Genomic DNA, 23,652 nt, shown 5'->3' on the forward strand with positions numbered 1-23,652 from the left:
GTCTTGGGGGATTCAAACATACTTACTGTGTCTTAAAAGCGTTCCACTAAAATTAAATAGCAACTACCCCTGAAATGCAGGTAAAGTTTTGGCACATGCACTTACACCCTTCTGAAACCAAAATTTTCTCATGCCTTAAAAATCCTTGCAACCCATAAACCTAAATTCTCCCTTCATAGCATTTTCATATGGTACATGCCAGAAAGGGGAAGGAATGTCTCTGTCTGACACACCTCTCCACCCTTTTCTATCCTTTTTTTTAACCCATCATTATTTCTCCTAATATTTCTTCCATCTCACATACCCACACACACCCAATTTACATAGGATCTGAAGGGATCTGAACATCCTTCAATTCTTTAAAAATCAAATACACTTTTTTTCAAAATGCATTTCATAACTTCAGGACACCAAAACAAGTGTAAACTGTATTACTTCTCCATATAGCTGCCGAAACCAAATTACCACAGATGTGGGTGGCATAAAAAACCTATACCTGGGGCCGCCTGGGTGGCTCAAGTCGGTTAAGCTTCTGCTTTCAGCTGGGGTCATGATCTCAGGAGTCCTGGGATCGAGCCCCACATTGGGCTCCTTCCTCGGCAGGGGGCCCGCTTCTCCCTTCCACTTGTGTTCTCTCTCTCAAATAAATAAAACCTTTAAAAAAAAAAAAAAATACACCTGGTTCCTCTTAACTGGTTCAAGAGCTCAGAAGAGCGTGGTCACATAGGCCCCGGATAAAGTCTAGGCCTCCGGAGGGGCACAGGCCTGGGTACCGGCTTTAGGGTTGAATCCTCATCCTTTACACCTTTTTCCACAGAGGTGCCACCTTTTCCTTATGTTCATCCTTGGCTCAAGATCACTTTCCCCTCATGTTCATCAAAGTTGAGCCCCTTAAAGTTTCCAGTCACCAATTTAAACTTCTTTGTAGAGTAGCAGTGTCTCTCTTCCTGTGACTGCATCACCTGGGGCAAACAGCTGAAAATCAAGGTTAGTCTCCTCAAACTCAACATTTGGTAAGCCTTTGTCTTTTTTCCTTCACCAAAGGACAGGAGAGGATTTTATTATTGTACATGTATCACCAATTCAGCCACAAATGAAAACACATAATTAGTCCCAGAAGTCTGAGAGGTCCAGGGCAATGGACCAAAAGGTCTAGGCATCCAGAGCAAGAAGACAGAGGTCTCTCATTGCAACCCAATGCCCATGGAATGTTGCAGATTCCATTGAATCCACGCTCTAAAAAGTAGGCCTGCAGTCCAGCACACTTGGCATCAGCATCCCTGCCTTCTGGCTTTCCTTGTCTCATGGTCCTATGGCTCCATGGGCGGCACCAGCCAGCAGTTTACACCTTGGCTCTGCCTTCTCTTTCTTTCATGGCTAAAAAATCCTGCAACATTTCTTCCTCTGCTTGGCTCTCAAATAGCAGAGGTGGTTTCCAAGAAGATGGCACACTAAAGGCCAAGAGCCACCTTTGCAAAGGCTTGCTCCTTAATAAGGTTAAACCAATACATAAGGTGGTCAAGGAGCACAAAAGCTTTTAAAAACTTATTCATTCCAAAAAAATCAGGATGCAGAAAAGAAGTTCCACATCACCTATCAAAGGGCTCTGCTAGTCTTTCTTCTACTTTGAAGTTAACTAGGGTCATTGAACCTCCTAAGAATTTCCACATTCTAAATTTTGCTTCTTGCAGCAACCCCGTTGGATAAGTGCTGTAGAGTGCTAGGATCATCGTGGGGGGCGGTGTCCTGCACACCATCAGAAACTCAAAACAGAAAACCACCTTATTACAGATACGGCACTACAGCACAATATACACTAGAGGTCATCATGGCAGAAAAGCAAGCTCATTTAAGAACACAGCCTAAGCACCTACAAACAAGCCGTTAACATACAAAAGCGTGTTCTCAAGATGTCACCTTTATCCAAAGGAATACAATTTTTCCTACGTCTGAAACAGACACGTTACAAACTGGGAGCCAAGATGCCTAAAATTAAACCCCGCCGCGGTGGGGGGAGGAGCTGAGTGAAGAGCCGGACTTGGGGCTCGACCTCACGACACCGAGATCATGACGCGGGGCAAAACCAAGGGTGGGATGAGGGCACCCGAGCCACCCGGGCGCCCCGCCCCCTGAGCAACCTTCTAGGCTACGGTTTTCAGCTTCCGTATTTGCCTGGCTGGTCGGTTGGTTTCCCAGCGCCTTCCCGTCTCTAGAACTACGCCAAGCGCGGCGGAAGTCGGTTCCTTCCAGAAGCACGTGAGCTCGTGGAGTGGGCGGGGCCCCAGTGTCCGCAGCCTCGCGGAGGCCGAGCCTCTGCCGCTGAGAGGGTGAGGGCCGCGCGGAGAGCCCGGGACTCGGGCGGGAAGGGGCGCAGGCAGGCCGGGGTTGGGGGGAGCCGGCCGGGCCCCAGGGCGCGAGAGCGGAGAGAGCCTCTGGGGGCGCGATCCGGCAGGTGGCCGCACACGGAGCCCCCGGCAGCCGAGGCGCCACGACGCGCCCGGGCTGGAGACAACCTGGTGGCAGGAGCACGGAGGACGAACGTGGGGGCCTCGACACGCCTCGCGGGAGATGGTGCGGGAGGCGCGCAGGGCAATGGCGCACCCGCGGCCCGCACCGCCCGGGGAGACCCTGGGGCGCCACCCAGCGCCGGCTCGCGCCTGCCGCCCCCACTGGTGAGCCCGAGGGTCGCAGCTCCAGCCCTGAGGCGGCTCCGGCCACGCACGCCCCACACGCAGGCTGCCTTTTCCCAGCGGCCGCCTCAGTGGCTCGTGGAGGCCCCAGCGCCTTGTCACAGGGCAGCAGCTGGGACGCAGCTAGGACGGGACTCCCTCCACAGCCGCCGGCTTCCGTTCTCGGCAACCGTCTAGGCAAACACCGGCGGCAGCCCGCCGTCGGGCACGGCGACGATCCCAGCCTCTGGCCGCAGGAGACGACAGCCCGCACCGGCCCTCGTCAGCCAGCGCCTCAGGCCCAGAAACCCAGCCACCAAAACCACGGTCCGCAGCCCACGGTACCGGCTGCAGGATCCAGGGCCGCCTGGAACAAGACTCTAAGGAACTGCCCCTCGGGGGCCAACAAGGACCCTCCGCTCGCGGGCACCCAGAGGCAGGGGGTGGGGACAATGGCTGCTGCCTCCCGCCGTCCCGCCCACTGCGAGCTGGTCCTCCTCCCCAGCACCTGCCTCCGCAGCTGCCGTCCCCAGGGCTGCCGGCCCCAGAGTCACCCTCCGCGGGCCTCCGCTGGAGGATCTCAAGGGCACTCCTTCCGAGGAAGGGGCCTCAGTCTCACCCTGGTCTGCGGCGACACTGAGGTGTCGGAGCCCCTGCTGCATCCCGTGGACGGGCGCTCGCTGCTCAGGCGCCCTGTCCGTCGCTCGTGACCAGCTCCAGGAGCCACAGGAACCGCCACAGCAGAACACACAGCAGGGGCGGGCATCAGAGGAATGATCGCCGCCCCGGGGGCGTGTGGCCACCCTGAGGTCCCATCCCAACGCCAGAGGCGCACGGCCAGGGGCCCCGGGGGCTGAGGGCGCTGCTGCCGGCCTGTGCGCTCCCTCGACGGCGTCTCCAAGCCCGGGCAGATGTAGCGGAATCCGCTCCTCACGGGAGGAAGCGAGCGCCTAAAGGAACGATGGCGGTTTTCGCCCCTCTGCCGAGCCAGCGTGGGGAAGCGAGGCGCGCCGCCCCAGAGCTGCCCCGGGGGCGCCTCCGAAGCCAGGCCGGCGTCTCGCAAGGACGAAGGTCAGGGCAAGGTCCCCTCCCTGGGAAGCGGCGTGCCCACGGGCCGGGACGGCAGACGGGACCCCGCCGCCTTCCGAGATCAGAAGGGGGGGGACACACACGGCCGCCGTCCCGAACGGCCCAGAGGAACCCCCGTGGAACCCCCGTGGGCCCGGGAGCGCCGCCAGCAAGGCGGGGAGGCACGAGGCCGACGGGGTCGGGAGGCCTCGGGCCACAGCAACGCAGTGGGGACAGCTCGGCTGCAGGCCGGTTACACCAGGACACTTCACGGCCTAGAGCCCCCGACACAGAGTGGTGCCCGGGTACCCAGGACGCCCACTGGCCCTCACGGCCCCGCACGTCTGAGGCTCAGCCCGGCGGGCAATCCGCGGTGCTTCGGGAGCTCATCCGTTTGCCACTCGAGGCTTATAAATCCCAAGGAGACGCGTCTGGTCCCAAAGCCCCTGAAAGGGCAAAACACGAGCCACCTGAAGCACCGCCAGCGCCCTGTGGGGGCTCGAACCACCGCCGTCTGTCGGCCGTGTCACCCGTCGGGCCTCGGCCTCGCAGGCAAGGTGCCCACCGCACACGGGACGCGCGCCTCCGCCGCGCCCACTCGACCCCCGCCCTACAGAGTACTGGGGGCTCAGAGGCCACTGCAGACGGGCACCTGGGTACCGTCGGGGCTCCGGGTGGGGAGCACACAGCGGCCCGCAGGCGAGACGACGCAGAGATGAAGGCCAGCGTGGGCCGGCCACAACCGTGCGGCAGAGCGGGGCAGGCCAGGCTCCGCACCCCTGCCCGCGCACCGCGCACCCGCCCCGCAGGGGAGAGGAGCCGGGCCTCCCCTGCCGCGGATATTCGTCTCGCCTCCGCCTGGAGCTGCGTCCGGTGCCGAAGAGGGCGCTCACTACGCGGCCCGCTCGTGAAAACGCCCAGCGAGAGCCCAACACGGACAACAGCCCTGGGCCTGCTTCAGCCCCCAGGCCCCTTCTGTCGCCGGAGTACGATCCGTAGTCTGGAGATTTCCACCTGACATAACGCTTAACCGTGTCGGGTGGCATAGCTGCCTAGGACCGCATTTCAGGGCCCGCAGCAGGAGCGAACCGGCCAGAGGACCCCGGCTGCCCCCGGGTGCTGGAGGCTGGAGCCTGGAGACAACCCCGCAGCCCGAGATCCGGGCCCATGGTGCACAAGGGCTGCCACGAAATGACTAGTAACTCAACGTGAATCAGGGTTATCAACCCCACGGACTAGAGATCCGGGTGCACAACGGCTGGAACAGAAGGGCAGACTTGCAACCCCTAACACGGATCGGGCTTATCGTCAAGGTCAGACTTCGAGCTCCTCTGGATTAACCCCCTTGAAGCACAGGGAAAGCCGTTCCACTGCTCACCTAATAGCAAAAAATGCCATTTTTGAGCGAAAAAACTACGTTTCTTAAGAAGGAACCTATTTATGGATCGTAGGGGCCTCCTGGACGCTTGGTCCGCCCACTAACCCCCAGAACAACCACCACCACCAGCCAAGAGCCCCTGGGGCCATCTGGTCGACCCGCAGGGAGTCTCCAGAACGGAGAACCCTGCGGGCTGGTTACGGTCTGCCCACGGGCGCACGCGGCGGGGCTGACACCGGGGGCGCTGAAGTTCGGGATTTGGGAAAAACCCTCCCTGCGGCACTGCCCCCCCAGCAGACCCCACGCGGGACTGCTGAAAGGCCTTAAGCACCTTATCTGCGCCACCTCGCAAGGCCCGGGACGGTTTTCGCCTCGAGCACAACTTCTAAAGGCCGAGCGCGACCCGCGCCCGCCCCGGGATGTGGACCCCCGCGGGCCGCCTTCCCTCCACCGCACGGGCGCTGGGGCCGGTCCAACCACGTCTACGCGCTGGGACTTGGAAGAACTTCCGTGGAGGCGCCAAGGATCGGCGGACCCCCCGAGGAGCCGCAGCCACATCTCCGCGCCTCACCCCGTCCTTCCCGCACGCGCCGGGCCCGTCTCCACCCGTGGAGCCGCAGGCGTCTCGGCGCAGCGCGCAGGGCACCCTCCCCCTGCCCCGCGGAGTCTCAGCTCCCGCGGGCGGGGAAACACCACGCGGGCGCTAGTCGAGCCCCCTTGGGCGCCCCCACAGGTTCTCTCTTCCCTGCGGCTGCGGCCCCCACCACCCCGCAGACCTGCGCATCCAAATCTCCAGCGAGTGGATGTGCGGGATGCGCGGGCGAGAGCGGGACGACCCCGCCAGCGCCGCCGGCCTCCTGGAATCCGCCTCGGGTGTCGCGGCCAAATCCCGTCCCTTGTCGATTTCGCCGGAGCTCCGGGGGGAAGCAGGTGCAAGAGCGGCCCCCCGATGGCGCAGACGGCCGGCGCGAACGTCAGCGGGACGCATCTGCATCGCACGGCCCGGCGTCCGAGCTTCTCCCGCCCCCACGCGGAGCGCGCGTCTCGGCCGCGAGGAAGCCCTGCTACAAACCTCCCAGCCGCACACTATGGAGTGTTTCGTTTCCTGCCAAATACGGGCCGCTGGCACCTAGTGTTTTCTCGCCACTGTGGTCTGACATGGTCCCCATTCCTCTCCTGCTTCGGGACCCCCGCATGTGACAGGCGTCATGTGGCCCCCCGCGGCATGCTGTGCCCCTCATTTCCAGGGGGAACTGAGCATTAAGAAGTCTTTTAAAGGCATTATTAGTCTTTCCTGTTGTTACCCAGGTACTTCCACAAATTAAAATACCACGGGCAGGGCGCCTGGGTGGCTCAGTTGGTTAAGCGACTGCCTTCGGCTCAGGTCATGATCCTGGAGTCCCCGGATCGAGTCCCGCGTCGGGCTCCCTGCTCGGCAGGGAGTCTGCTTCTCCCTCTGACCCTCCTCCCTCTCATGCTCTCTGTCTCTCATTCTCTCTCTCTCAAATAAATAAATAAAATTAAAAAAAAAATACCACGGGCACATTTTTACACACTTATAAAACTGGCAAAAGGCTTATTTAGCTTTTCAAAAGATTTAACATTAGAAGTTTGCCAAGGGAAATGCTCTAAAGAAAGATTGGAGGAAAAGTCTCCTTTTTTGTACCAAAGAGAATTCTCTTCTTATTCTTAATTTGCTTTTACACCTACACACCTTCCTCCATATTTCTTCAGATTGGTGAGATGGGTGATTCAGGTCTACTCCAGGTGGACAGTTGTGCGTTGGTGACGCTCCTGGAGATACACAGAATGTGACAAGTGGGAGATTATGACACACCTCAGAAGAACCTGTGAGCCCCTACACATACATCCTGGGGACACTGTATGACAACTGAGGCATGCCGACACCCCTCAACAAGACTACGCATACACATGCATTATACCATGTCCGTTGCCAGAAAAGATGCACAATAGACGTGAGACACACAACCGGCGAATACAGCTTTCACCAGGGGCTTGTGAGGACAGAGGGAGGTGCTGACCCGCCCTAGCAGGTATGAGGACACAAGGGCACAAATACTGCAGGGAGACTTGTGAGACAGGCATGGCGTAGGAACACCCAAATGCCTGGTGTGTGGTACACACACACACACAATCTCCATGGACTGAGCGTGACAAAATGATTTCAACCTGGCTTGGAGAGAACAACCATCCCTGGCCCCCATCCTAGCCCCTTCCCCGCGGGTTTGATGATGCAATGATGGTGGTCAGAACTGGGAGCTGGGTCCACACCTTGGGTCAAGGAGCAAATCAGCCCTAGCTGCAGTGGCAGAAAACTTAACTTGGAAATGCCTGCTAAAGAGCCACAGTGGGAAGAGGGCAGGGGCAGGGGTGGAGTAGGGGGAGGTTATGGGCTCTACTGGAGGGTTCAGCATGCACTGAGTCAGCTTCAGGGATAGTGGACCAAGGGTGGATTATTAGCCGTTGTTCAGGTGATTTGCATTTTCCGCGGAGGGGTGGGGATAACCACGTAGTGGGACGCCGGGCCGGGCAAGTCCCGATTCTCTCCTCTTCTGGTGTTTCTTAGGTTCTTTACTCCTGAGTAGTCAGGTGTTTCTAGGTCTACCTCAGCAGTTTTCTAGGTGTCAGATTACAGCTGCCACAAACAATAAAACACATAGCTGAGTGAAGTTCCCAATCAACTCAGGAAAACACACACGGAAAAGAAATCTCATTGCTTAATTTTATGAAAGTTTTTGTGGAGTGTTCTGAAGTGCCTGGAACTTTCACAGGCAAACCACTCTGCACGCATGTAGCTAGTTATGTGTGGGTTTCACAGTTACCACCATACACTTATTCTCAAGATGCTCTTAGCAGTCAGATGCTTTGAAATTCCTCCTTTGGATCGCCTTTGGGGCTAATTTCAAAGCTGCGTGGAATCATCAGTGTGACTTTTAGTTTAAAAAAATATATTGTCTAGAAAGATACTAAAATCACGTCTTCATTTTGAGCCCTCCTGGGAGCCTTTTATATGCTCACGTACATACTTTGTGTTGCAAAGGTTGCAAGAACCTTTTTTGCGTCTTTTATCCAATACCATTATTGCACACGTATCTCTCAGTGGAAAAGTTTCAGAATTCTCTCCAAATTTATAATGTTTTTAGGATAGCTTGTGTAGTTCTTATATTCTTTAGGAAAGCGAGTTGCTTTCTGAGGACCATAACCTCTTTTACTTCCCCTCAGGAGGAGTGTCTGGCGGTCGCTGTGGCTGGGCGTGGAGCTGAGCCTGGGGTCCATGAGAGGCAGATAATCCACTCGGTTCCAAGCACAGGGTTATTCTTTCTGAGGCAGGCAGAACAGGGAAACGCCGGGTAACTGCGGGAGAAACAGAACACGGGTAACTGAGTCTGACCCCTGACGGCGTCCGTGATGTGATAGCTCTGGTTTCTCACGGCCCAAGCATCCTGTGGCTGCAAAGCCTACAGCACACATGCGCACAAAGAGCCCGTTCGCTTGCAAGTGACCGAGAATGACCCCTCCACTGGGGGGCGCCAGAGGACTCCTGGTAGATCTTGACTGAATACCGGGTATCCCCGAGAGAGAAGTCAGACTGCGCCTGCGCGTAGGCTGGCCTGGAGAAAGTGTGATGAGCTACAGTTCTTGGAAGTCCCCGCCTATTCCCAGAACCCTACATGAATTTTCCACCCCGTTATTATAACTTCCCCTAAAGACCAGAGCCCCACACGTACCTGGCAACTCAGACCCCGTGTCTGACTGTGCTCGCACTCCCCCGCTTCTGCTTTGCAATAAAGCTGCCTCTGCTATGCTTTACTGTGACTCCTCCTTGAATTCGCTCTTTCAGGGAAGTCAAGAACTGGGCACTGACTGGTGGCTGAGGTCTCAGGGCCCGAGAACGCCCCGTCTCCAGCAGCATTTCCAATACCGTAGAGACCAGGGCCCTAGACGACCCGAAGCAGGAATTGGGTGCATCCCAGCAGGGGAAGGACACATTAAGGGTTATTCCCTCATCATCCCGTTCTCCCGGTCAAGTCTTCACATATGGGGCCACTCAAAGGGGCCAGCTGTGGCCATGCTGCTATGAGCAAGAGTGTCCTAAGATCCCTGTCCTTTCTCCACACACCAAGCACTGTGTTCTGGAGCGTGGGATGACATGGATGACAGAGATATGGGACATACCCTTGCACAGGGAAGGAGCTCATCATGAAGTGTGGTAAATATACCTGAGAACACGTGGGTGCAATGAAATAGTTCTGCTGCTCTGAACATATCCAGAGTTCATGAGAGAGAGAAGGGTCAAATCTTGGGGTCCTGGCACAGGTGAGCAAAGGTAGTGTTCCCTAGTGTCTGAGACCTTTGATTCTGGGGAGAGGAATTCGGACCCTTCTGAACTCTGCTGATACATGTGGGGGTTGGGGGATGCCATGAACTGGTAGTTGGGCTTCAAATGGAAATGTCACTTGGCCATGTCACTTCTTCCTAAGCCTCAGGACTCTTCAGAGTAAAAGTGGGAAGATGGGCATTTAGGTGTAAGGCACAGAGAAGATAGCAGAAGTAAATAAAAGGTGATACTGTGTTGGAAAACCTAGGGCTGGTGTGTTAAGAATATGGAGAGGGGCGCCTGGGTGGCTCAGTCGTTGGGCGTCTGCCTTCGGCTCAGGTCATGATCCCAGGGTCCTGGGATCGGGCTCCCTGCTCCGCGGGAAGCCTGCTTCTCCCTCTCCCACTCCCCCTGCTTGTGTTCCCTCTCCCGCTGTCTGTCTCTCTGTCAAATAAATAAATAAAATCTTAAAAAAAAAAAAAAAGGAGTCCGACTCTTGGTTTCAGCCAGGTCATGATCTCAGGGTCCTGAGATTGAGCCCCATGTAGGGCTCCAAGCTCGGCACTCAGCATAGAGTTGGCTTGGGATTCTTTCTCTCCCTCTTCCTCTGCTCCTCCCCATGCTCGCATATGCTCCATCACTCCTTTTCTCTCAAATAAATAAGTAAATCTTTAAAAAAAACCCACTTTACAAAACACAGTGGTAATTTCTATAAAACTAAACAAGCACGCATCATGTGACACAGCCATCTCACTCGTAGGTATGTCCCTAGTGTGCACCCACAGAAATACTTGTACTTGAATGTTCACAACAACATTGTTATTGATAAAAGTCAATGGCTAGGAACAAAATAACAACAAAATTCTTCAGGGACACCTGGGTGGCTCAGTTGGTTAAGTGTCTATCTACCTTTGGCTCAGGTCATGATCCCATGGTCCTAGGATCGAGTCCCATATCAGGCTCCTTGCTCAGCGGGAAGCCTGCTTCTCCCTCTGCCTCTGCCCCTCCCCCTGCTTGTGCTCTCTCTCTCACACAAATAAATAAAATCTTTTTTTAAAAATCTGCAAATACCCATCCATAGGTAAATGAGTAATGATATTCGTTTGCTATGGCTGTCATGACAAAATACCACAGACTGAGTAGCCTAAAGCACAAATTTATTTTCTCATAGTTCTGGAGGCTGGAAGTCCAATATCAAGATGCTGGCCAGGTTGGTTTCCCCTGAGGCCTCTCTCCTTGAATTGCAGTCGGCCACCCTCTTGCTGACTCTTCACATGGTCATCCCTCGTGCAGATGCACCCAGGTATCTGTGTGTGTCCTAATCACTTGTAAGACTCCAGTAGGATTGGATGTGTGCCCATCCTGATGGCCTCACTTTAACTTAATTACCTCTTTAAAGGCCCTATCTCCCAATACACTTACATTCTGAGATACTGGGGTGGCTTCAGCCTATGAATTTGGGGAAGCACAACTCAGCCCTGTAATGAGAAAACAGCTGTTGTGAATTGCTGCCCAGGCATTTTACAGCATGACAACCCTGCTCACAACCAGTCTAGACACGTAGCTAAGGACCTGAGCTTAGGACTCCTGTCACAAGTTCCTGCTGTGCTTTTCCTGGGGCATCTTTAAAAATAACCGCTCAGAGTTAAGTCTCAAAAGCTAGTGATTGCTGCCCCGGCCACCTTATAAGTAATAAGTGCTTGCTACTCTGATTTCTATCTCCTGCTCATCGTGATCTGGGAGGGAAGACTGCCCTTCCCCCGACTCACTGTGTCCCCACTGTGGGATTTGTAATAAACCTTGTGACTTTACTTCCTTTGTGTGAATGTACTGAAATTACACCTTCAATCAAAATGACCCTGGGTTTCCACTTCCCTAACATGGGGGCCCTGATGCTGAGGGAGCTTGCCTGCCAAACCCGTGTGGGTGGTTTGAGCCACCTCATTCGTCAGGTCATAATCTCCATTTTTTTTTTTTAAGATTTTATTTATTTATTTGACAGAGAGAGACACAGCGAGAGAGGGAACACAAGCAGGGGGAGTGGGAGAGGGAGAAGCAGGCTTCCCGCGGAGCAGGGAGCCTGATGAGGGACTCGATTCCAGGACCCTGGGATCATGACCTGAACCGAAGGCAGACGCTTAAGGACTGAGCCACCCAGGCGTCCCTCTAAAGTGGGCTTTAATGTGTTACATTCTCACTAGCAACGTATGGGAATTCCGTGTCACAACTTCACTGACTTGGTCTTGTCAGTTTTTGAATTTAACCATTTAAATGAGTGTGTACTTGTGTCTCACTGTGGTTCTTTGTTGTCATTATTTTGTGGATTTTTTGTTGTTTCATGTTTTTATTTAAATTCCAGTTAACTCACTATGGTTTTAATTTGTATTCCCCTAATGGTTAATGATGTTGAACGTGTTCTCACATGCCTGCTTATCATTTAGATATCTTCTTTGGTGAAATATGATTTAAAATTTGTCCTTTTTTTGTCACCTTGGGTTATTTTTCTTATTACATTTTAAAATTCTGGTTACCACTTATTTATCAGTTATACTTTGCTAACATTTTTCACCAGGCTGAAGTTTGCATTTTTAACTTTATTAAATGTGTCTTTTTAATAGCAAAGTTTTTAAATTTTGATAAATTCTCAACTTATTATTTTATCTTCTTTAGGTCTTGATTTTTATGTCCATTGTGAAAAAGGTTTTGTCTAACCCACAGTCAGAGAGTGCTCCTCATAGGACATGTATACTTTTTATCTCAGGCATTCAGGTTTATAATCCATTTCAAGTTAATTAGTAAATGACTTGAGATGTTTGGAGTTTTTACTTTATTTTTCATATGGATGTTATAGTTTTAGAGCAGTTTGTTGAAAACATCATCATTTCAGCCTTGAAATACTTTGGCAATTTTATGGAGAATAAATTGACAACACATGTATGGGTCTATTTCTAGGCCATCCTTTCATCAGTATTATACATTTGATTACTATATCTCTATAGTAATCTTAAAGTCAGGTAAAACCTTTTAAATTTGTTGTTCTTTCCAATTTTTTTTGAATATTTTAGGTCCTTTGAATTTTCATATGAATTTTAGAACCAGTTTGTCAATTTTCACCAAGAAACAAACACTGGAAATTTGGTAATTCTGTGAACATATAAAATTAGGAGAGAAAAATTAAAACATTAAGTCTTTAGATTCAGAAATGTGACATGCCCTGGTAGTGTCTTGTAAGTTTGCTTAATAGTTCTGGAATGTATTTTGTTAAATTTATTTCTTCCTAAATGTTTCATATTCTGATGGTATTGTAAGGGGTATAATTTTTCAATTTCCAAACATTCATTGTATATTGACATTTTATCCTGGGACTTCGGTTAATCTAACTTATTAAATCTATTAGCTTTTTAAGTAGATATCTAAGGATTTTCTAAATAGATAAGCATGCCATCTGTGAATAATGACTGCTTTGCTTCTTCCTTTACAATTTGTGAACCATTTATTTCCTTTAATTTTCTTATGTCATGGGCACAGATCTTCAGGGCAATATTATAAAGAAGTTGTGAAAGTGGACATCCCTACTTATTCCTAATACTAGGGGGAAAGCATTCAGACTTCCACCATTAAGTGTAATGTTAGCTTTGGGGTTTTTTTTAAGATTTTATTTCTTTATTTTATGGGGTGCCTGGGTGGCTCAGTTGGTTAAGTGTCTGCCTTCAGCTCAGGTCATGATCTCAGGGTCATGGGATTGAGTCCTGCATCAGGCTCCTTGCTCACTGAGGAGCTCACTTCTCCCTCTCCCTCTGCCATTCTCTCCACTTGTGCTCTCTGGCTCTCTGTCAAATAAATAAAATCTTAAAAAAAAGATTTTATTTCTTTATTTTAGAGAGAGAGCATGAGCGGGGTGGGGGGCAAAGGGAGAGCGAGAATCTCAAGTAGACTCCACACTTGCATGGAGCCTGACTCAGGGTTTGATCTCACGACCCTGAAATCATGACCTGAACCAAAATCAAGAGTCACACGCTTAACTGACTGAGCCACCCAAGTGCCCCTAGCTTTGTTGTTGTTTTTTTTTAATTCAGCACTTAAAAAAAAAAAAAATTAATTAATTTGAAAGAGAGACAGAAATAGTGAGAGCATGAGTGGGAAGGAGAGGGAGAAGTGGGTTACCCACCAAGTGGGGAGCCCGACGCAGGCTCGATCCCAGGACCCTGGATCATGACCTGAGCTGAAGGCAGATGCTTAACCGACTGAGCCACCCAGGCGCCCCTAGCTTTTGCTTTTTAATAGATGCCTTAAACCAGGTTAAGGAAATTGATTCTGACATCAATTCTCTGACACCACCTACCCAGGGTTAGCATCAGTCTCCACATCTTTAAGGGTTCAGTCCTCCGCAAGAAAGCCCCCACTTCAGATGTCAGCGGCAAGTCTCAGGGGCCACTTGTACATCTGACCTATTGGCTGTAATTTCAAGGGTTCCTATGATCCCCTCAGGTTCAATAACTTGCTAGAAGGACTCATAGAACTCACTGAAAGTGGTATACCTATGCCCCCAGTTTTGTTGCAAAAAACAGAACTCTGGAACAGCCAAATGGAAAGGATGCCTAGGGCAAGGTCTGAGTGGGTCCTGGATGTGGAGCTGCTATGACCTTTCCCCTGGGGAGTCAAGCGCAGCTCTCTGCCACACATCAGTGTGTTCACCAAACAGGAAGCTCCACCGAGCCTCGGTGTCCAGGGTTCTGACTCGGGTCCAGTTACATAGGCGTAATTGATTAGATCACAGCCACATGACTGGACTCACTCTCTAGCTCCTTTCCCCTCCCCACAGGTCTGTCATACTCAAAGTTTCAACTTCTAATCATATAGTTGGTCTTTCTGGGAAACAGTTTCCATCCTGAAGCTTTCTAGGAGCCTACCACTAGTCACCTTGTTGGCATAAAAAGACTCCGATCACTCCAGGAATTACAAGATTTTTAAAACACTGTGCCAGGAACCTGGGATAAAAAGCAGTTATATTCTTTATTATACTTCACTTTCTAGCTAATATATGGTCATTTAATACATTTTTAATTGTTAAAACAACTTTACATTACTGGTAAATCTCACTAGATTATGACATTTTCAGGAATCCAATTCCCTAAAATTTCGTTAAAGATTTTTTAGTGTGTGTGTGCAACTATGCTCATATATTGGTAATTTTCTTTTCCTATCATTACCTGGTTTTGTTTTCGGGACAATATTGGCTTTATAGAATTAGTTGGGAAGTGTTCCACATGTTATTACTTTTTTTTTTGGAAGAAAATTTGATAGAATTTGATTGAATTTAGTTATTTCTTCATTAAATATTTGGTATGATTCATTGGCAAAACCATCTTGGCCTGAAGTTTTTAGTGAGAAGGTTTCTTACGTTTACACACAGATTAGCACTATTAGAAACCTGGATACTAATTAAATATTTTTATTTTTTAAAATATTTTATTTATTTATTGTCAGAGAGAGAGAGCACAAGCAGGCTCCCTGCTGAGCTGAGCCGAGGGCAGATGTTTAACTGACTGAGCCACCCAGGCGTCCCTAATTAAATATTTTTAATGGACAAAGTATTTTTCAGATTATCTATTTCTTCTTGAGTGAGCCCAGTAAGTTGGTATCTTTCAAAGAACTTCTGTCCTCCAAATTTCTATTTATCGAGAAAGAGTTGTTTAAAATAATCACACAGTATCCATTATATGTTTCAAAGTTATCTAGGGCTATACCTCCTTTCCTTGCTCATATTTGTTTTTTTATTTAAAGATTTTTATTTATTTATTTGAGAGAAAGCATGGGAGGTGGGAGGGTCAGAGGGAGCAGCAGACTCCCCGCTGAGCAGGGAGCCCGATGCAGGGCTTGATCCCAGGACCCTGGTACCATGAACCTCAGCCAAAGGCAGATACTTTTTTTTTTTTTTTTAAAGATTTTATTTATTTATTTGAGAGAGAGAGAATGAGAGAGAGCTCATGAGAGGGGGGGAGGGTCAGAGGGAGAAGCAGACTCCCTGCCGAGCAGAGAGCCTGATGCGGGACTCGATCCAGGGACTCCAGGATCATGACCTGAGCCGAAGGCAGTCGCTTAACCAACTGAGCCATCCAGGCGCCCCAAAGGCAGACACTTAACCGACTGAGCCACCCAGGCGCCCCTCCTTGCTCATATTTGTAATATGTGGTTTCTCTTTTTTCCTGTTGTGTCTGGAGGTGTTTCAATTTTACTTATTTATTCAAGCTATCTGCTTTGGAGAGGTTCAAAAGTTTTCTTGAAAATCTTTTTAAAATTTAACAAAGTATATGAAACTGATTCTCATTAGACAGGACATTAGGCAAACAACTTAATGCAAGATGGTGAGTTCAGGCAGACCCCAAAAGTCACCCTGAGTTAAGGACAGAGTTTGGAGTCTGGGTCTGCCGAGGTGTCTGGAATCCACAGAGCACAGTGCAGGAGAGAGAAAACTTCAGAGACATACATAGGGTCATCCTCAAGTATTTGGCTGAGTACTAATCTGTATATGTATGTAGGAAACCACCAGAGGCTGGGGGGAAAAAAACACTCAAAAGGTTAAGAGGAAACAATTCGAAGACTAATATAGAGAATGGAATAGTGGCTGTTCCAACCAGTTTAAGCGGGGAAGCTCATGAAGCATCAGGTAAGGAATATAGAATGATTATGTCTCAGTGGTAGGAGAGAAATTAGCCTTAAAATGAATGCTGCAAAATTCTATCTAAAAATGTTTAGAATCAAGACCCAGAAAGATCATACCATTTCCAAAGACATTAACCATGCAACAGAAAAAACAATCAAGACTATCTATAGAAATATATTTTCAGTACCCCCAAAAGGCAAAAGCGAGTGCTCACCCAAAATTATGCCATATTAACAATATCAGACAAAGTAGATTTTAGAGCAAAGAATATGATTATAGAAAAAGAGGGTCTGCTTATGAACTGTACATAACAGTAAGAAATTGTTATTCACCTAATAAAAAGACATCAAGGTGGCGCCTGGGTGGCTCAGTCATTAAGCGTCTGCCTTCGGCTCAGGTCATGATCCCAGGGTCCTGGGATCGAGCCCCACATCGGGCTCCCTGCTCAGCGGGAAGCCTGCTTCTCCGTCTCCCACTCCCCCTGCTTGTGTTCCCTCTCTCGCTGTGTCTCTCTCTGTCAAATAAATAAACAAAATCTTTAAAAAATAAAATAAAAAAATAAAAAGACTTCAAAATACACAAATCAAAAACTAATATAACTACACAGAGACATAGACAAATCCACTTTTATTTTTTTACTTTCTTAAAGATTTATTTATTTGGGGGGGCAGAGGGAGAGAATCTCAAGCACACTCTGTGCCCAGCGGGAAGCCCAATGTGGGGCTCCATCCCACAACTCCAAGATCATGACTAGAGCCGAAATAAAGAAGCAGATACTCAACTGACTGAGCCACCCAGGCACCCAACAAATCCACTTTTATATTCAGGGATGTCAATAATCTTCAAATAAAGTTTGATAGAACCCCCTCCCCCCAAAAATCAGTAAGGACACAGAAAACTTAGACATTATCAACCATATTAATCTAGTTGACATTTGTGAAGCCCTCCATCAAACAGTACAATATACATTCATTTCAAGTTAACATGAAACAAAAGATAGCCCATATTCTGAGCCATAAAGCAAGTCTCAATAAACGTAAATAATCCTTCTTTTTAAAGATTTTATTTATTTGTCAGAAAGAGAGCATAAGCAGGGGGAGCAACAGGCAGAGGGAGAAGCAGGCTCCCCGCTGAGCAAGGAACCTCGTGTGGGACTCGATCCCAGGACCCCAGGATCAAGACCCGAGCTGAAGGCAGACAGTTAACAAACTGAGCCACCCAGGTGTCCCAAACGTAAATAATTCAAGTCGTAAAGTATGTACTCTGAGTGCAATGGAATTAAATTAGAAATAAATTACAAGAGGGGTGCCTGGGTGGCTGAGTCAGTTAAGCGCCTGCCTTTAGCTCAGGCCATGATCTCTGGCTCCTAGGATCAAGCCCCATATCAGGCTTCCCGCTCAGTAGGGAGTCTGCTGCTCTTTCTCTTTCTCCCTCTGCCCCTCCCCACTGCTCGTTTTCTCTCTCAAATAAATAAATAAAATCTTTAAAAATATTTTATTTTAAAAAAGTAAATTACAGGGGCGCCTGGGTGGCTCAGTTGGTTAAGCAACTGCCTTCGGCTCAGGTCATGATCCTGGAGTCCCTGGATCGAGTCCCGCATCGGGCTCCCTGCTTGGCGAGGAGCCTGCTTCTCCCTCTGACCCTCCCCCTCTCATGTACTCTTTCTCTCTCTCATTCTCGCTCTCTCAAATAAATAAATAAATCTTTAAAAAAAAAAGTAAATTACAAGAAAGATAAGGAAAATTTCAAATATTTGATATAACACAGTTCTAAAATGAGCCAAGTGTGAAAGAAGGAATTTGAAAGGAAAGTGAGAGAGATTTTAAATTAAAATGAAAACATAACATACTAAGTTCTATGGGAGACAATTAAAGCACTTCTTACAAGACCACTTTTGGTATTAAGCATCTATAATAGGAAAAAAGGGTTTCCAATAAGGATCTCAGCTTCCATGTTAAAAAGCGAAAGAAATAAAATCCAGTAAAAGCAAAAGGCAGGGTGCTTGGATGGCTCAGTCAGAAGAGCATGAGACTCTTGATCTCCAGCTCATGAGTTCCAGCCCCATGTTGGGTGTAGAGATTACAAAAAAACAAAACAAAAGCAAAAGGCAATGGTAAAAAAAAAAAAAAAAAAGCAAATGAGAAAAAAATGAAACAGAAAAATCAGTGCAACCAAGTGGCTTTAGGAAGATAATAAAAGTGATAAGCTTTTGATCAAGAAAAAGAGAGGTATAGACATTACCAGTATAAGGTGTGAAAATTCACAGAAAGGAAACCTCATTTAGGATGGAGTCGGGAGGAGAGCAGGGGGAGCTCTTACCCTTGGCAACCAGTTGTCCGTTGCAGACCCAACAGGAAGAGAGGGACCTCGCAAGCCAATACTACTTTACTATCTTCCTCTCCTGGCAACAGCCCAGCCAATGACAATGACAGCTCAGCTAATGAGCAGCCACTGTACTTAGAACTCTCAGTTTACTCCAATGGACGTTTGGGTTATAACAGCCTTCCCAACTTCCCTTTTCCTCTATAAAAGAGCATTCCTCACCTTTGTTCTCTGGACTTGCCTATGGTTTTGCTGAAGCTTGCTTGTCCTGGATTGCAATTCTCAACTATTCCCAAATAACCACCCCCTTTTTTTGCTGGTATAATAAGTGGCAATTTTATTTTTTAAGTTAAAGTTAGTCGTTGGACCAAATAGGGATCCAGAGAAGATCCCCCACAACTCTGAGGCTTGTAAACAAACAGGTGCCAGTATCCACAAAGCTGACTGTTCTCATTGCTTTCTCACCAACCCTGGCGTTTGACAGTAAATTTTCTTCTGGATTTCAAGCTCCACGCTTTGTGTTTGAGCCCCCCAGCCCCTATTCAGGATCTGTCTTAAGGCCTTGTCTTTAAAAAAAAAAAAAAAATCTCTGGGGTGCTTGGGTGGCTCAGTAGGTTAAGCGTCTGCCTTCAGCTCAGGTCATGATCTTAGGGTCCTGGGATCAAGCCCCACATCAGGCTCCCTGCTGCTTGGGAGCCTGCTTCTCCCTCTGCTTCTCTCTCTCTGTGTCTCTCATGAATAAATAAAATAAAATCTTTAAAAAAAAAGATAAAATTATAAATTAACTGAAGCAATTAAAATAAGTCAAAATGGCCTGAGGCCTCTTTTTCACTTCTGTCTCATTTTTTTTTTAAGATTTTATTTATTTGAGAGAGAGAATGAGAGAGAGAGAGAGAGCACTAGAGGGGGGAGGGTCAGAGGGAGAAGCAGACTCCCTGCTGGGCAGGGAGCCCTGACGTGGGACTCAATCCCGGGACTCCAGGATCATGACCCGAGCTGAAGGCAGTTGTTTAACCAACTGAGCCATCCAGGCGCCCCGTGTCTCATCTTCTTTATTTGTAGACATGTGGCAACAAAATTCAGGCTTGCACACAGAAACCTGATGAACCTGCTCATGACTATTATAATCAACACAAAATTGTCTTTTAAGAATATTCTGGTCTACCTTTAGATGTTGAATCCACCTGGGTAGCATTTGACTCTATGTTTATTAATGGACTGAACCAGGATCTTTCTCTTTTAGTTAAAAGTACTGGGATGGAATGGGAAACCGCCCACTCAATTTAGTTAATATGGCAAACCAGCTCACTCACACCCCAGATGAGTCACCTAAAAGAAAGACCACTAAAATTCTCAATTTTTTTTTTTAAGATTTTACTAATTTATTTGAGAGAGTGAGAGAGATCACAGAGGGAGAGGGAGAAGCAGACTCGCTGCTGAGCAGAGAGCCCAACGCGGGACTCGATCCCAGGACCCCGGGATCATGACCTGAGCCAAAGGCAGACGTTTAACCGACTGAGCCACCCAGGCGTCCCCAAATTCTCAATTTTTGACCCTGGCAAATGAAAGTCCCTGAACAAAACAAAAGCCCTCTAGTTGCTATTTTTGCAAAAAGCCAGGGTATTGGGGAAAAAAGATTGTTACAAATCTGAGTGCTCCAGGCGCCTTCAGCCCTTAGTCAGCCTTGCTAATGTCTTCCTAATTCCCAGTGATGGGGATCTGAGAAACTACAGGAGCTCACCCTAATCCCCCCTCTTAACCAGCTTGGAGAGACTGTTTTCCGGTTTGGGAGTGAATCTCTGTCACTGACACGAGAGCTACACTCTCAGTGTTTAACCCACTGCTACAAAGCCGCCCCGGCCCCAGAGTACCAGAGCAGTTCAAATAGCGGGTCTCTAACAAACTTCAGCAGGTGCCTGTGCTGTACCTATTCCCTTTTGTCTAGGCCCTGTGAGAGCTACTCACCCATCTTCTCCGTACTCTGCCCCTATTCATTTATTGGGCCAAGATTTCTTAGAAAAGTATCATGCCAGACTTTCTTCCCCAAAGGGGGAATAACTCTAGAATTTTACAGTGGTAACCAAAACAGCCAGTCAGGAGAATTAAACGACCATTTGACATCTTTTATTCTTTTATTCTGTCTCTGACAGCACTATAGCCGACTCTGGAGATACTGATCATTTGTTCCTATTGTATCAGCTACCATCCTCTCTCAACAGATATTGGCAAAATCCACAGTGTACCTCCCATCAAGATTCAAAACCTCTTCCCATGATCAATGCCCTATAAATAAAGAAGCCCTTCAGGGTATGAAGCCCATAATAGATTACAAGGTCTCATTATCCCCTGCCTTATTTTCCATAACACTCCTGTTTTAACAGTGAGAAAACCCAAAGGCCAAGGATGGGGGTTTGTCCAGGACCTCTGAACAATAAATGCCAAATAACCGCTGTTACTCCTCAGCACCCTGTTGTTCCTAACCCCCATGTGCTACTAACATCTATTCCTGAAGTAAGCACATTTTTTCCCTGTGACTGATTATGCAGCACATTTTTAGCATTCCAGTTGATAAGGATAGCCAATATCGTTGTTTTCACTTGGAAAGAACAGAAATACACCTGAACAGTCACGCCCCAAGTATCACAGAGTCCTTCTTACTTTTCACCAATCTTACCACTTGGTTTGGATGATAGAAAGTCCTCTGCAGGGTCTACTTTGTTGCAGCATGTAGATGATCTGCTCCTCGGTTCCCCTTCTCACGCCTCTTCACAGGAAGACCACATCCACCTGTTAAAACTTTTGGCCTTAAAGGGACATAAAGTCTCCAAAGAAAAATTGCAATTTACCCAGTCTCAAGTTAGATACTTAGGGAGCCTGATGTTGAAACAAGGACTATATTTGGATCCAGATGAAACTCCTCACAAGTGCTTAATGTTGACAGGTTACCTTTTGAATCCTCACGAGACCTTAAGGAAACTCCTCTAACCAATGCAGATTTTTCATTGTTTACTGATGGTTCTTAAAGAATGAAAATGGTAGATATCATGCTGGGTATGCTACTGCAACTCCTTTGAATTCACTGAGGCAGAACCTTTACCTTTGGCTACTTCACCCCAAAAGCCGAGTCCTGTGCCTTTACTCGAGCTTGCGCCTTAGCCAAGGGTAAAACTGCAAACATTTATACCAACAGCCACTATGCCTTTGGAGTCACTCACAACTTTGGAATATTATGGAAACAACGTGTCCTTACCTCCAATGGGAATAATGTTAAAAATGGCTCCTATGTCCAAAATTTATTAGATGCCACACTTCTGCTAGCTGCTGTGGGTATTATCAAAGTTCCTGGACATCCCAGACTCAACTCCATGGGGGCCACAGTAACCTACCTCACTGGTATCTGTGCCACAAATGCTGCTCTCAAGGAAACCAGTAACCAAACCTTTGTCGTGGTCCAAAGGGATGTTCTCCAAAATGATAAATTTTGGAAAAATCAACAGGAGATACCCAGCAATTGGCAACAAAGAGGGAAAAACAATACTGGAAATATAATTGTTGCCTTAATAAAAAGAGATTAACTCTGGTTTGGGCCAAATAACAATTCAGCCACATCAGAAGTTCTGAAATTTCCACTACTTACAAATGCATACACATTACAAGCGCCTGGGTGGCTCGGTAGGTTAATTGGCCAACTCTTGATGTTGGCTCAGGTCATGACCTTGGGGTCCTGGGACTGAGTCCTGTGTCTGGCTCCACATTCAGCAGGGAGTCTGCCTGAGGATTCTCTCTCCCTCTCCCTCTACTCCTTCCCCCACTCGCAGGCTCTCTAAATAAATAAATCTTTAAAAAAAAGTGAATACTCATTAAACCACTGATCTACTGACAAAATGATAGCATCCATAAACCAATGTTGCTGAGAAAAGTTTAGTAAGTCCACAAAAGTATCAACCTCATTTGTCCCACCTGTCCAAAATACAATCTCAGGTACCTGTCCATACTGACCCTGGGCATTTCAAATTACACAATGGACAATTTCAAGTCTGGCAAATGGATTTCATACAACTCACCCCATCTCATGGATATGTTTTAGTTGTGGTTTGTAGGTTTTCTCATGGATCAAACTTTCCCTTGAAAACAGGCCAGTGCCTCTTCTGTGGCTCTTGGAAAAGATTATCCATAGGGGTGCCTGGGTGGCTCAGTCGGTCGAGTGTTCAACTCTTGGTCTCGATTCAGGTCATGATCTCATGTGTTGTGGGATCGAGCCCCACGTCAGGCTCCACACCTGGTGGGGAGTCTGCTTGAAGATGCTCTCCCTCTGTCCCTCCCCCCACTCGCTCTCTAAAATAAATCTTTTTTAAAAAGAGAAAAGATTATCCCTATATGGGAAACCTCTCAAACTTCATAGTCATCAGGGAACCCATTTTACTGGCCAGGCATTTTGACATTTCTGTGCTGTCTGGCCAGTTTTACAACACTTTCATTGTGCACATCATCCGCAAACTTCAGTTAGCAAAAATGCACTAATGGCACTATTAAGACTCAATTGGCAAAACTTCTAGAGACTCTCCAATACCTTGGCCATGGCTGTTAATTCTTCTAACTCTCAGATCCACCCCCTTGGGAACTTATTCACCCTTTGAGGTAATCACAGAACGTCCAAAGCACTTGGCCCCTGCCTTCGTTGACCCACTTGATAAAGTTGTGTAAAGGCCCAATTCCTTCTGTTAAAGACAACCATGGTTTGGTAGAGCCATCTTCTCACAGAGCACTCCCCAGTGACCTTAAGCATCACACTTTGCAACCTGCAGATTCGGGCTGTTGGAAAAGACACCTCCAGACTCTTCAGCCCCACTGGAAAGGCCCTTGTCAGGAACTACTAACCAACCCTGTGCCACTGAACTCCAGGGAACAGACTCTTGGGTTTCTGTAACACCTCTAAAGAAAGCACCAAGGGCGCCTGGGTGGCTCAGTTGGTTAAGCGACTGCCTTTGGCTCAGGTCATGATCCTGGACTCCCGGGATCGAGTCCCGCATCGGGCTCCCTGCTCAGCAGGGAGTCTGCTTCTCCCTCTGACCCTATCCCCCCTTGTGTTCCCTCTCTCATTCTCTCTCTCTCGCTCTCAAATAAATAAATAAAATCTTTAAAAAAAAAAAAAGAAAGAAAGAAAGCACCACACCTTGATTGGATCTGCACATCATCTGGTGACTTGAAAGTA

At 48.3% G+C, this 23,652-nt stretch overlaps 1 long non-coding RNA gene across 1 annotated transcript; it reads right to left on the reverse strand.

The window, feature by feature from the left end:
• Positions 1–8,357: 8,357 nt before the first annotated feature.
• LOC144380257 (uncharacterized) lies at positions 8,358–23,459 on the reverse strand. The gene is made up of 3 exons (XR_013444246.1): positions 21,115–23,459; positions 16,451–16,632; positions 8,358–8,490 (listed from the first exon to the last, which is right to left on the reverse strand). It is a non-coding gene; the product is annotated as an uncharacterized LOC144380257 (long non-coding RNA).
• Between the last annotated feature and the right edge of the window lie 193 nt (positions 23,460–23,652).

This window comes from Halichoerus grypus, chromosome 15 (assembly GCF_964656455.1).
Source record: "Halichoerus grypus chromosome 15, mHalGry1.hap1.1, whole genome shotgun sequence".
Classification (NCBI taxonomy): Eukaryota; Metazoa; Chordata; class Mammalia; order Carnivora; family Phocidae; genus Halichoerus; species Halichoerus grypus.